The 12758-nt window shown below is 53.0% G+C and overlaps 1 protein-coding gene across 2 annotated transcripts in view; it reads left to right on the forward strand.

Moving 5' to 3' along the window:
* The window catches only part of JPH3 (junctophilin 3), an 82995-nt gene that overhangs the window by 47681 nt on the left and 22556 nt on the right, over window positions 1-12758 (forward strand). The gene's annotated exons all lie outside the window — the stretch shown is intronic.

Raw genomic sequence — 12758 nt, forward strand, 5'->3', positions numbered from 1 at the left:
TTATCAGGTCATCTTTGCAGTCGACAGACTGGCTGGTCAGCAGCTGTAAGAACAGGAATCTGAGCTCTCTGTTCCAATGCTCCAAAGCCTCTGGAATAAAGTCCAAACTCCCAGCCAGATGCCCTTGTATCCTACCACCCCTGGCCACAGCCCTGCACTGCCACGCCACCACACTCTGGGCAGCCATCTTTGCACATGCTGTTCCCTCTGCAGGGAAGGCCTTCCTTCAGCTCAGTCCGGTGAGCTCCTATGCGTCCTTCAAGACCCATTTAACACCCACCTCTCTGAGCTCATCCCAGTCTCCGAGAAGGAATCCGCTGGTTCCTTTTTGGATCCCAAAGCACTTTCTTTTCCCCTCTGTGTTAGCATCTGTCCTGTGGTACAGGAGTTTTTATTTATTTGTTGGGAGTGTGAGCTCCCTGAAGTCAGGACAATTTCCTTCTCTGCGCCCAGCAGGTATAGGAACGACAAGGGGATGGAGGGGATCTTTCTAATATGGATGGTCACGTCTGAGTAGTAAGTGGTGTGGGCTATAGGGGCAGACCAGCCTTCATCACTCTGAGCCTCAGTTTCCTCATCTGTACATTAGGCGTGATGATGGGGCAGCTGGGAATGGAGTGTGCGGGGGAGACTCACATGTACCTGCCACCGGAAAGCCCCCAGATTGTACCAATCAGTATTGGTATTTTCACCTGGGAATCCCTGGAACCCCGGCACCAGCCTCATTAACCAACTCAACTACCAGGAGCGGGTGCTCCAGCCTGGCTCTGAGTCCTGTCTCACGTGCACAGATGCTGTTCCCCAGTTCTCACGGCTGCTCTGCATTCGCCCTGAGGGAACCATGACCACCCGGCCTAGGGGTGACCATACATGTGCACTGGTCACTTGGGGGGGGGCAACTTCCCAACAAGGACTCCTGATAAAGCTGCCCCACCCATTTGGCTCTGGGAAAATGTTGACGCTCAGATGAGCCTCTCTTTGTTGCATAGTACCCAAAGGGTGGCGCTGTGGGGCCAGAAAGGCCTTGGGGACTGTCTCCTCAGCCAGACCCTACTCTCCTTCCTCTCTGAAGTTCTTGCTTTTCCATCCATGGAGGGAGGTGGGGACCCCTTGCCGCTGCACACCAGACAGCCCCCCGAGCCCTTCCCTGCTCAGCCACCTGGCTAACCTGTCTCTCAGCCTCATTTCTACCCATGGAATAGGAATCATTTCTATCTCAATTTCTCAGTTTTAGCTTCCATTTCCTATTTTCCTTAAACAATCATAACTGTTCCCAGGGGTGACATTCAAAATATTTACTGGCCAAAATGCACAGCACCAGCCAGCATCCAGGCCCTGTGGAGAGAATGGGGTAGCTGTCCCAGGTCCACACTTCTGGCCGTGCGCCTCTATGGAGGTTCTGGATTAAGTGAGGTCGGGGGCCTGGGGTGGGGGCAACGGCACACACGGGCCTGCCACCAAATACACACGCCGGAATCTTAGCTGCTGCTCTGCTGCCATCGAGCCCACCCCCCTGCTGCATTCCCCCCCATACCGTGTTCCCTTTGACCACCCGCCCAGTCAACCTCTGCCCTGAGTGGGGACCACTGAACGTGGGGTTCACTGCACAACAGTGGAGCCTCGATAGCCCACCCCCAACAGAAACCCCATACTCACGAATAAGGAGTCGCTCCCCACTGCTGGGAACCTCTACGCTTCTTTCTGTCTCTGTGAATTGGCCTCTTCGGGACATGTCACACGAGTGGAGGGAGTCCTTCTGTGTCTGCTGCTCTCACTCAGCATCATGTTCTCCAAGTTCATCCAGGTTGCAGCATGTATTATCCCTTAAACCACCGTGATTTGGGATATTGTCAGTCTGGCCTCCTTCTTACCACACCTGCTGCTATGGACTGAATTGTGTACCCTCAGCCCCCAAATTCACATGTGAAGCCCTAACCGCCCACCGTGACTGCATTTGGAGATGGGGTTTTTAGGAGGTTCTCAAGGTTAAGTGAGGTCGTAAGGGTAGGACCCTGAGCCTATAGGACTGGTGTCCTTATAAGAGAGGACTGGAAGTGGAAGTTGCTTTCTGAGGTCACAGCCACTCAACAGCCAAGGCAGGATTTGAACCCCAAAGGCAGCATATACAAGTGGAGAATTCTGTGTTCTCTGCCTTCTGGGAAAAGCTCAGGAGCAGAGGCACAAGGGTGCCCTTTGTTTCTTCTTGTCTCTCTGTCTCTCCCCTCCCAGACCCGTCCCCCTACCTCTCCCCTCCGCTCTCCACTGGTGCATTCTGACACAGACCCAGGGGACCCCATGTGTGGGCATTGGCAAGGAGGTGCTGTGCAGGGCCATGCTCCCCCCTTGAGGGGAGCTAGACTAGCCAGCTGCTTTTCCTGACCGTCTTCCTTCTCCAGGCCACCTGCTTGGGTCCTGGTGACGGGGTTGTGTGGGGGTCTGAGCCCTCAGCACAGTGGTGGGCGGGCGGCATGCCGTCTGGCTTGCTGTGGGGGCTGGAGCATTGGCGTCTACCCCCCACGGCCACAGATCCCTCCCTTTCTGACAGAAGCTCCCCTTGTTAGTGATTTACCCAGCAGGCAGCGTGACTGGCTGGTGCCTGGTGGGGTAATTACATGAAGTGTCTGAACAGGGAACGATCTCCACAGGGCACCACAATCGCTGCAACCTCAGTTATTGGTTCTCACTGGCACTGGCCAAGGTGCCTGGCTGGGACACCGTGGCCAAGGCCTGAGACAGCCCACCCTGCGTCTGGGGCCTGGTGCTGATTTAGGCTCGTTATGAAGCAGCTTGGGGGGAGCAGCTGCCACCATCTGTGATGGGTCGTCTGCCTAGGGCTCTGGGTTGAGAAGGAGTCTGAGGCCAAGTCTGGGTCAGTGGAAGGGCCTTGATGGATTAGGAAGGTTTATCATGGGCACACGGAGGGGGGTCTCCAAGAGAGGCACACGCGCGTTTGTCCCTCAGCTGTCCCTGAGGAGGGATTTGCAGGGAGGCAGGCACAGGTGCTCTGGCTGCTGAGTCGAACCTCTCTGGTGTACGTTGGTCAGCCTCTTTGGCCCTTGCTGCCTATGCCCTTTTTGTTTTCAAAGTTTTTAAATTGTAAAAAAATATACATATGAATTTTATCATCTTGACCATTTGAAGTATACAGTTCAGTGGTATTAAACACATTTATAATGTTGTGCAGCCATCACCGCCATCCATCTTCAAAACGTTTCCATCTTCCCAAAATGAAACTGTCCCCATTAAACACGAACTCCCTCCCTCCCCGCAGCCCTTGGCAACCACTATCCTGCGTTCTGTCTCTATGACGGTGAAACCTCAAGGGCCCTCATACAAGTGGAATCACACGGTATTTACCATTTTGTGTCTGGCTTATCTCACTAAGCATAATGTCCTCAAGGTCCATCCACGTTGTAATACGCGTCAGGATTTCCTTACTTTTTAAGGCTGAATAATACTCCGTCGCGTGGATAGACCATGGTTTGCTTGTCCGTCCATCCATTGGTGGACACTTGAGTTGCTTCCATCTTTCCGTTTCTGTGACCAATGCTGCTCCGAACAAGGCTGTGCTCTTTGACACTCTGCTTTCAGTTCTTTTGGGTGTGTACCCAGAGGTGGAATTGCTGGGTCATACGGTAATTCTATGTTTAATGTCTTGAATCACCAGGCTGTTTTTCCACGGTGCCTGCACCACTTTACATTCTCACCAACAGGGCACGAAGGTTCTAATTTCTCCACATCCTCACCAACACTTGTTATTTTCTGTTTTTTGATAGTCACCATCCCAGTGGGTGTGCGCCGGTAGCATTTGGTACCACCTTCTGTTAAATGTAGGTTTCACAGCTCAGTAAAAGGCATCACCATCCACCCACCTGGGCAGGCCGAAATCCCTGACACATCCTGAACCTCCTGCCTCCTCTTGCCCCAGCTGATCCCTCATCAAGCCCTGCTGGTTCCAGGTGATTCTGCCTCCAGAGTGGCCCCCAGCTCCCTCCTTCCTCCCGTGGGTGCCACCACCATCTTGCCTGAAGCAGGCAGTAACCCCTCCGAGCTCTTCTCTCTATCCCCACCCACTCTCCTCCCACAGCCAGAATCAGGCTCCTAAAGGGAAGATCTCACTGTTTCCCAGCTTAGGACCTTCAGAGCTTCCCACCACCAAGCGGAGGGGTCCCAGAGCCCCGGTGGTGTCTCGGTGTGGGAGTATATCTTCCGACAGCCCCGCATCGTCCAGACCCTTCCCCATCCCAGGCACCCTCCCCCTGCAGCTGTGCTCTCAGGCTCTGTGACCCAGTCCGCAGTGCTTCTGACCATTTTCCCCGACCTGGGGCCCTCCTGGACCCTTCCCCAGGCCATGTGAGGCAGATGCCCCTTCTCAGAATTGTCACTCCCTATCCCCTCCTGTGAGGGTCTGTGAACTGCCTTAATGGCAGGGAGAAATCGTGATGGGGGTGGGGGCACAAGCTGGCCTACCTTGCCCCTTCCTGGCCGGGCCGTCTCTCCCTGCTATGATGAGAGGCCTTCTCATGACTCCCAGAGGTGGGGATGGGGCTCAAGTGACATCCTCCACTCACTGGGCAATGCCACGGGTTCCTGACGGGCATGGATGGGGCAAGATCACACCTACACTTGCGCTAGCCTCTAGATGAAAGTTAGCATGGCGCCCATTGACGAATGCCGGCCCCAGGGGCAGGGGCAGGGCCTGCGACTTTGCCGCAGGACAAGCCTCCAGGGTAGTTTCAGATCGTGAGGTAGCGCTCACCCAGCATGACTCCTAAATTGTGGTCCGTGTTTGGCCGACTGCTTCAGCTTGTTTCATGTTTTCATCAACAAGCGTGACTTGATGTGTAGGTCACCGTCTCACAAATGCGATCCATAAATAACATTTCAAAATAATCAGTTTCCTTCATCACCCCACGTGCTTTATTTTATGTATTTAAAACCGTGTTCCACCCCCCCACCCCCCCCTTCCTGGGGTCTTACTCAGAGCAAGTCTTTTCCCTGTGATTGCTTCTTTCCTCCAGCTCTGTTCTTTCACTTCATATGTATATTTCCCAAAACAATTAAACCCTTTTACAAGAATGTAAACTTCCTGAAAATAAGCATTCCCCGGGGCTTTTGCCCAGGCAGTTCCCACTGGCTATAAGCCCCGTCTGTCCCTCTGTCTGTGCTGCTTCTCGGCCACTCTTAGGTTTAAGGTCTTAGTGGCGATGACAGTAAGAACGGTAGTGCAGCAGACATTACCCAGCCGGACGCCACACCAGCTCCACACGGACCACGTGTCCCATCCACAGGGCCTCGTTCCACACCAGGGCTCTGGCACAGCGGCTCCCTGTCCTCTCTCCGTGGCACCGGACAGTCTGTTTATAATAATCTCAGTCGTGCTTGACTCAGCCATCCCATTACTGTCCCCCTTCACAGATGAGAAAGTAGAGGCCAAGGCCACACCGCTGGTATGCAGAGGGTCTGTGTGTCTGTTGCCAAAGATCAGGCCTGTGTCTCCTTCACCTCTGTCCCCAGGTGTCTGGCTTGGTGCTGCCACCTGAAGGCACGATAAAGATTGAACCCACGGGTCCTTCCAGAAGGCCTGGGCAGAGGCAGAAACTGGTCATCTGGAGCCAGTGGTTCAGAGATGCCAGTGCAGGAGCCCTGGCCTGAGCAGCTAGACGAGACTGTGCCCCCCAGGGGGCTGTCTAGTGGACAGACAGCTGTCACTGAATAAGTAACTTCCATGAAGGCTGGTGGCAGGGCGGGAGGGAATGCCAGAGTCCCCAACCCCCTAAGTGCTGGCTACATGCCCTTACTCTCCTCACAGTCAGGGCCTGTGAGTTGGGCGTTACGATCTGCATCTTGCATGTGGGGAAACTGAAACCCCAAGGGCCATGTAACTTATCTAGGGTCCCAGCAATAGGTGGCAGAGCTAGAGCCAAGCCTGGGTGCCTGTGCAAGCGCCACAAGGGGCCAGGTTACTGTTGCAGTTCCAGGGTCAGCCTTGACCCCAGCCCAGCTCGCATGGGTGTCCCCCCAAACCTCCGCCGCACAAAGCCTTGAGCATCTCCCACTCAGGAACTGTCTCGTCCATCTCTGGGCTCATCTAGCTCGCTCCTGGCAAACAGTCAGCACTCAGTGGTTGCTTCTTACCTGGATAAATCTCGGAGCTAGTCGCCCACCCCTCTCCCCAGCTCCAGGCTCTTCCCTCTGACATGTGGAGGGAGCTCACTGCAGAATGGCTGGACTAGAGTCTTCTTCCCAAGGCAGGTACTCAGTGTGCCAAGCAGGCGGGTACTCAGGGCGCCAAGTAGGTGCCAAGGCAGACACTCAGTGCCCACCCCCCCAAGCAGGACCCCCAAGCTGGCAGCTGCTACTTTATTTCAGGGGCTGTTGGTCTTATAGCCTCTGCGCAGTTGGCAACTCAAGAAGGGCTGACAGAGGCTTTGGTTTCTCTCCCACACGCTGGGTCCCAAGACAAGGGCTGTGGCACGAGGTCACTGTGGAGACCCCACAGCCCCAGCCTCTGTCTTGCCTGCAGACTGTGTAGCATAGGCCTTGCTGATGCAGTGCGGGAGTGGTCTCCTGTAAGCCCCCCTGACATTGCAGGACCAGTTGCATGTCACAGAGGCCCTCGCCACCCCGTCCCCACAAACTGAGGCCTGGACTCTACCCGCAGGAGATGAGGGTCCCGGAATTGGGGATGGGGTTGGGGAAGGTGGAGGGATACATGGCACCCACAACTCAGCTGACCCCTAAAACTGGGGCCTTCCTCTCCTGCCCGAGTCTGGCTTCCACTCACGCTCATTTCCCCATCAAGCCCAACTTGCACCCGGCAGACCAGGTCCTGCTCCCCACCCCTTTGATGAGGCCGTTTGGACAAAAAAACCTTGTCTGCTCTCCAGAATGTTGTCTCCAGTTGGAATGTTGGTCATCCTGACTCCGTCCTCAGCTTTGAAATCGGATCTCATCTTTGACCCCCGACCCCGGGCAGCCAGGCGAGCCCCCACTTCCTCCAGCCTAACTGCCAACACACTAGTGCTGAACCCTTGGTGCAGAATATCACCTTCGATCTACAGATTTAGCAAATACGAACCCAGGACGCTCAGTGATGTTTTCATTTCAGATACACATTGAATAAATTTTAATAGAAGTGTGCCCCACAGTAACCCTAATCTAACGGTCACGGTCACCCCATGGGGGGGTGGGCGGTATTGTTATTCCCATTCTGTAGATGGGAAAACTGAGGCAAAAGAAGTCAGTGACTGCCCGTGTCATCTGGATAGAACTCAGCTTGGCTGAGCTTGAACCCAGGCCGTCCGGCTCCAGCACCTGTGTGCTGTCCTGACAGCTGTGTGAGTCTTGGTCTGTTCAGGTCGCTGTAGCAAAACACCACCGACTGGGGGCTTACCAACAGACACTGATCCTGTCACAGTTCTGGAGGCCAGAAGTCTGAAATTCGGATGTGGGCAGGACTGCGCTCCCTCCAGAGGCTCTAGGGGAGCAGCCTTCCTGCCTCCTCCAGCTCCTGGGGGCTCCAGGTGTTCCTGAGCTTGTGGCCTCATCTCTCCATCCTCTGTCTCCGTGGTCACATAGCCTTCTCCTCTGTCTCAAATCTCCCTCTGCTCGCCTCTTCTAAGGACACTTGTGATGGCGTTTAGAGCCTGTGTGGATAATCCAGGATGGTCTCATCTCAAGATTCTTAACGTAATCACTCTGGCACTCAGAGTCAGTGCTCCTGCTGGACGATTAGTAGGTTGTCCTCGCTTGTGTGTAACTACCCTGGCTTTGGGGTTCTGTGTAGGCCTGTCTCTTATACAAGCGCTTGAATGTGGGCCCCGGGCTCACAGACTTCACCTCTCCAGAAACACCCTTTCTGAGTCCTTTTCAAATCCCTGTCGCTGGCAGGACTTGAGTGGGTAAGTCTGTGAGCATGGCTGAGACATAGTCCTTCTCTGTTAGAAAGGCAGTAACGTCTCTCTGTCCATCATGCCAGCGTCAGGAGAGTTTACTTAGTGCAGAGAGTGGCCTGTCGTGCTGGCTCTGCATCCGTTACAGCAAACCACTCAGTGTTCTCTTGTAAAACGGGAGAGAATCACCTGTCCCTGCCCTGTGTGGGTGGGGGGTGGGTGGGAATTAGAGGAGCTGATTGAGGCCCAGCCGCTGCTCCTGACATGTGGGTCTAATCCCCTCCCTGCCTGATGGAATAGGGTTCACGTGTTGACTGTTGAACGGATATTCAGTCTCTAAATGGGTCCTTTCATGGCCGGTGCTGAGCCCCTGGTGCTCTCGCTGTTACATACCAAGGAGCTGGCCTCCAGGGCCACCTTCTCCACCAGGAAAATGGGCAGGGGCTTCCCCAAGGACCCCGGCTGGGACCCAGGCCTTTGAGCCCCCACTCCTCAGCGGCCATGCTTGGTGGAGTCCCTCCAGCTGTGCCCTGCCCACTCCTGGATCTGGTCTCCAAGGAGCTCCATATACTTTACAAACCTCTCATTAAGCCTCTCGAGGTCCTGTGAGGTTAAGCTCACACATCTCTGCCTTCGGAGAACTGAAAATTAGCAAGGAAATCTCTCCCAGCTTCTCCGGATGGATGCAGAAGCACTGAGGTGCTGCTGAGGTCTCCTATCTCATGCCAAGTTGGAAAAGGGACGTCTGTAGTCAGCGGGGTGGGCAGGAGGGCTTCCCTGGGCCCTCACAGCGGCCGTGTTGTCCTCAGCAGGAGGTGCAGGAATTGGCTCGGATGGGCTGAAAGCCCCTGGTCCCCTGCCCTCCACTCCTGCAGGAAACCCACTCACCTCGGTCGGTGAGGGATGTAGGACTCGGTTGCCCACCTGCTAGGTGGAGCTGAAAGTCCAGACTGGGTTTCTGATCTCCACACCTGACTCGGGAGGGGCTGAATAAAGGAGAGATTTGATTACCTTTAGGTTAAGTCTTCCACCCAGATTGGTGCGCTAGGATCCCATCCGCCCGCAGCCACTTGCCTGTCACCTCAGGCAGATTGTGGAACTTCCTCTGTGCCTCAGCGTCCTCTCCTGTAGGGTAGGGTGATCCTAACACAGGTGCTCTGACAGGTGCTGTGTGGGAAGTGCAGGGTTTTGGGGGTCTGTAGCCTGTAGCAATAGCTCTGCCCTACCTCACCGGCCCCACTCCAGGCCTGGTTCCCAGTGGTTGCCAGTCCAAATGGCACGAGTGGGGTGATGTGTGAGAGCCATCTGGCCCTGAGGGGAGGGGGAAGCTGAGCTGGATCCGGGCAGAGGAAAGAGGAATAACAGTGGTTGCAGTAAGAACAGTAGCAACAGCGGTTAACACACGGCATGTCCCTGGTTCCTGCCCCCGTGGGAGGTCTGTGTGTGCTGACCCCCTCCCCCATTTTACGTTTAGGGGCTCTGGGACTCAGAGAGGCTGGAGGGATTGTGCCATCATCACACAGTAAATGTCCGGCTGCACGTGGAGCCCAGGCGGGGCTGGCCAGAGTCTGGACATGTACTGTAGCACGTCTCCATCAGGGGTCCACATTTCCATTTGCCCTGGGCCCTGGTGACAACAGTCACAGTGCCTGGCCACCTTCTCTTGGGGACAATGCCCCATGCTCACTGGCCCTGCTGGGTCCCCCAGCCCTTGGTGTTGTGCCACCGAGGTTCCTGGAGAGTGTGCCCTGCCTCCCTGGCCCTTGGAGTCTGGCAGCCCTGGGCCCAGTCCAGACGTCGTGGACAGACTGGTTTCTTTTTTAACTGAATATAACTGAGTTACTTCAAAGATCAGGTTTCAGGCAGAGCATTGAGTAGACAAACTAAAGAGGATGTGGACTCACGCTTCCCCAACTGGTTTTTAGTAAATACGGCCCCAGCCCAGCCTTTTTATGACTGAGAAACAATATTGGGACTTGATTTGGAGTTCAGGATCCATCCACACCCTGTCCCTTCCTGGTCCCCCACTACCACCCTGTGACCCTGGCCCCATCCAGGCACAGGGACATACACACGCAAGCATGGCCTATGATCCAGCCTGAGCTGGCCAGAAACTCTACCCGAATTAGCCATTTTTCCACTTGCTCAATGGGTATATAGGCTACTTGCAAAGGGGTGTGGGGCTCGCCTGCTATTCCTGGTGTATGGGGGCTGGGGGTGTGGGCTGTGGAAGAAGAACAGGGGGCGCTCAGTCGAAACATAGACTGAAGCCAGGAAGGGAGGGAAGGCAGGAAGGAGGGAGAAATGACGTTAGGAAATCAACTCTTCAGTAGACACCAGTTTCTAATGAGCCTGTGGGTTGCTGTGGCAACCAGAATGAACCCCTCTCCACCTCATCCCCCTCAAAGGAGCCCGCCCAGGGCCTGATGGAGCAGTCTCTCTGGGCTGGCCTGGCTTAGATCGCTGCTGGGCTTCCAGCTGGAGATGATAAATGCACCAGCCTCAAGACTTCACTTCTGGAGGCCTCAGTTTTCTCACCTGTGAAATGGGGATGGCAGTGGCAGCCTCATACAGCTTCTTTATGAACATTCCTCCAAATCAACAAGAAAAACAAAAAAAACCATCCTTACTCCTAATAACCACAATACAAATTAAAACCACAATGAGATCACATAGTGTTTCACTTGTCAGCTCCGGAAAGATAAAAAAAATTGATAACCCACCGAACTGGAGAGGATGGGGGAAACGGACCTCTGTATACTGCTTCCTGTAGTGTAAATTGGTATAACTGCTCAGGATAGCAAATTGTTCATCTCGGTCAAAGTTTAGACTCTAGGAACATTTAAACTGTGTCTTTAACTCAGCAACTGCACTTCTGGAAATGTACCCTGAAGATAAATTTGTGTGTGAAGTATCAAATGTAGCAGGGTGTCATCGGACCATGATGTATAAAAGCAGAAAGTGGAAAACAGCCTACATGTCCATCACGAGGGGCAGGCTCAATGTATTTCAGCACAAAATCCACTAAAAAGAAGAAGAAAGCTCTGTGTTGGCTGATATGGCACACCCTCCAAGATAGTGTTAGGTTAAAAAAAAAAAAAGGCAGAAAAAGCAGGAGACAGAACCAAGTGTGGTCTGCTAACACTTGTGTCCAGAGTTCCTAATGTGTGTGAGTATGCAAAAGCTGGAGCTTGTCCATACAATGTGATATTATGCAGGCATTAAAAACAGTAAGAAATATCTTGAGGAACTCACAAGCAGAGATGCCCATAACATATTAAGGCAAAAAGCAGTCATAGAAAAAAATACGTAGAGTATAACTCCATTTATATTTCCAAACAAGATGTGTATGCCTATGAGTACATAGAAAGACAGTGAAAAGAGAATCCACCAAAATTAAGAGTTGTTACCTGTGGGAGGATGTTGAATAGGTGGGGAAAGTGTTGGAAGGCGAAATTTACATTCGGTCTCCACACTTTTTATTTAAATTCTTTTTTAAGAACTCACATTGCTTTTATATGTATTTTTAAATTAATTTATGTTTGTTTACTTTATGCTTTAGATTCCACATGTAAGTGAGATCATCTGGTATTTGTCTTCCTCAGTCTGACTTATTTCACTTAGCATAATACTCTCTTACATTATTTTTTAAAAGAAAATATCCAGCCACAATAGCCACACAGTGGAAAGTTTTAAACTCACGGTCTTAGGATTGTTTCTACCACCCCCCCTTCCCACCACACAACAGATGCCTCTGCCACCCTCACCCCTTCCCTGCACGCTCTCACCTTCCTTAGTTCCCTGACAAGTTGCTCCCTTCCCTACCCCTGGGCCTTTGCACTTACTGGCCCTTCATCCTGGAACTCTCTTCTCCTGGCCAACCCTTGCTTGCCCCTCAGGCCTCGGGGCCAGTGGCCATTCCCAGAGACACTGATGTTCGCTGTTCTGTGGTTGTGTCCAGACCAACCTTCCCCATCAGACCTTCCTCTCCCTCCGGGCAGGACCTGCCCCTATGCATTGAGTCCCCGGTGCCTGCTCGTGTCCAGCATGTCTACCTGGTCAGTGAGTCCATCAGACCTGCTCTTCCAGGTGGTAGCTGGTGGCCTGCAGTGACTGAACAGTGGCTGTGGATGTTTCTGTGTCGGGGGGCGAGTTTTCTACACTCCTACCTCTGTCTTCTACTGTTTTGTTCCAGGAGCATGATTTTCTAGAGTTTTGTCAGATTTTACAGCAAAGGCTTTCTTTTAACTCAAAAAGGAACTCCATAATGAAAGGAGTTCAAAGGCAGCCCAGGAGCAATGGGCGAGCAGGGAAAGGGCTGTGGGGCTGGCTCTGCCCCACGGTGTCACCTGGTCCTACCTTTCCCTGCACACCCACCTCCCAACCCTTCCCAGCTGACACTCCACTCAAACAAAGCTGCTTGAGCCTCTCCCCTGCCAGCCCTTGGCTCTTTAATTCCTCCCTGAGAGAAATGCCCAGCAAACAAACAACAAAAACACAAAGCAGACTGGCAGTTGCCAGGAGCTGGGAGGAATGGGAGTGACTACCAGAGGGTATGAAGTTTCTTTTAAGGGTGATGAAAATGTTATAAAATTAGATTATGGTGATGGTTGCACAACTCTAAATATACTAAAATGCATTGAATTATATCCTTTCCACAGGAGAATGTTGTGGTATGTAAATTATGCCTCAATAAAGCTGCTAAAAAAAACCAGAGCGTACACACAAAATATGCACTAAGAACCACAGGGCTCTGTGCTGTCTACTCCTTATCTCAAGACTCTTTACCGAGATCCTGCAAGGACCCTGATTACTATACCCATTCTACAGTTGAGGAAACTGAGGCTCAAAGAGGCTTAACTG

Source organism: Rhinolophus ferrumequinum, chromosome 15, assembly GCF_004115265.2.
Source record: "Rhinolophus ferrumequinum isolate MPI-CBG mRhiFer1 chromosome 15, mRhiFer1_v1.p, whole genome shotgun sequence".
In the NCBI taxonomy this organism is placed as follows: Eukaryota; Metazoa; Chordata; class Mammalia; order Chiroptera; family Rhinolophidae; genus Rhinolophus; species Rhinolophus ferrumequinum.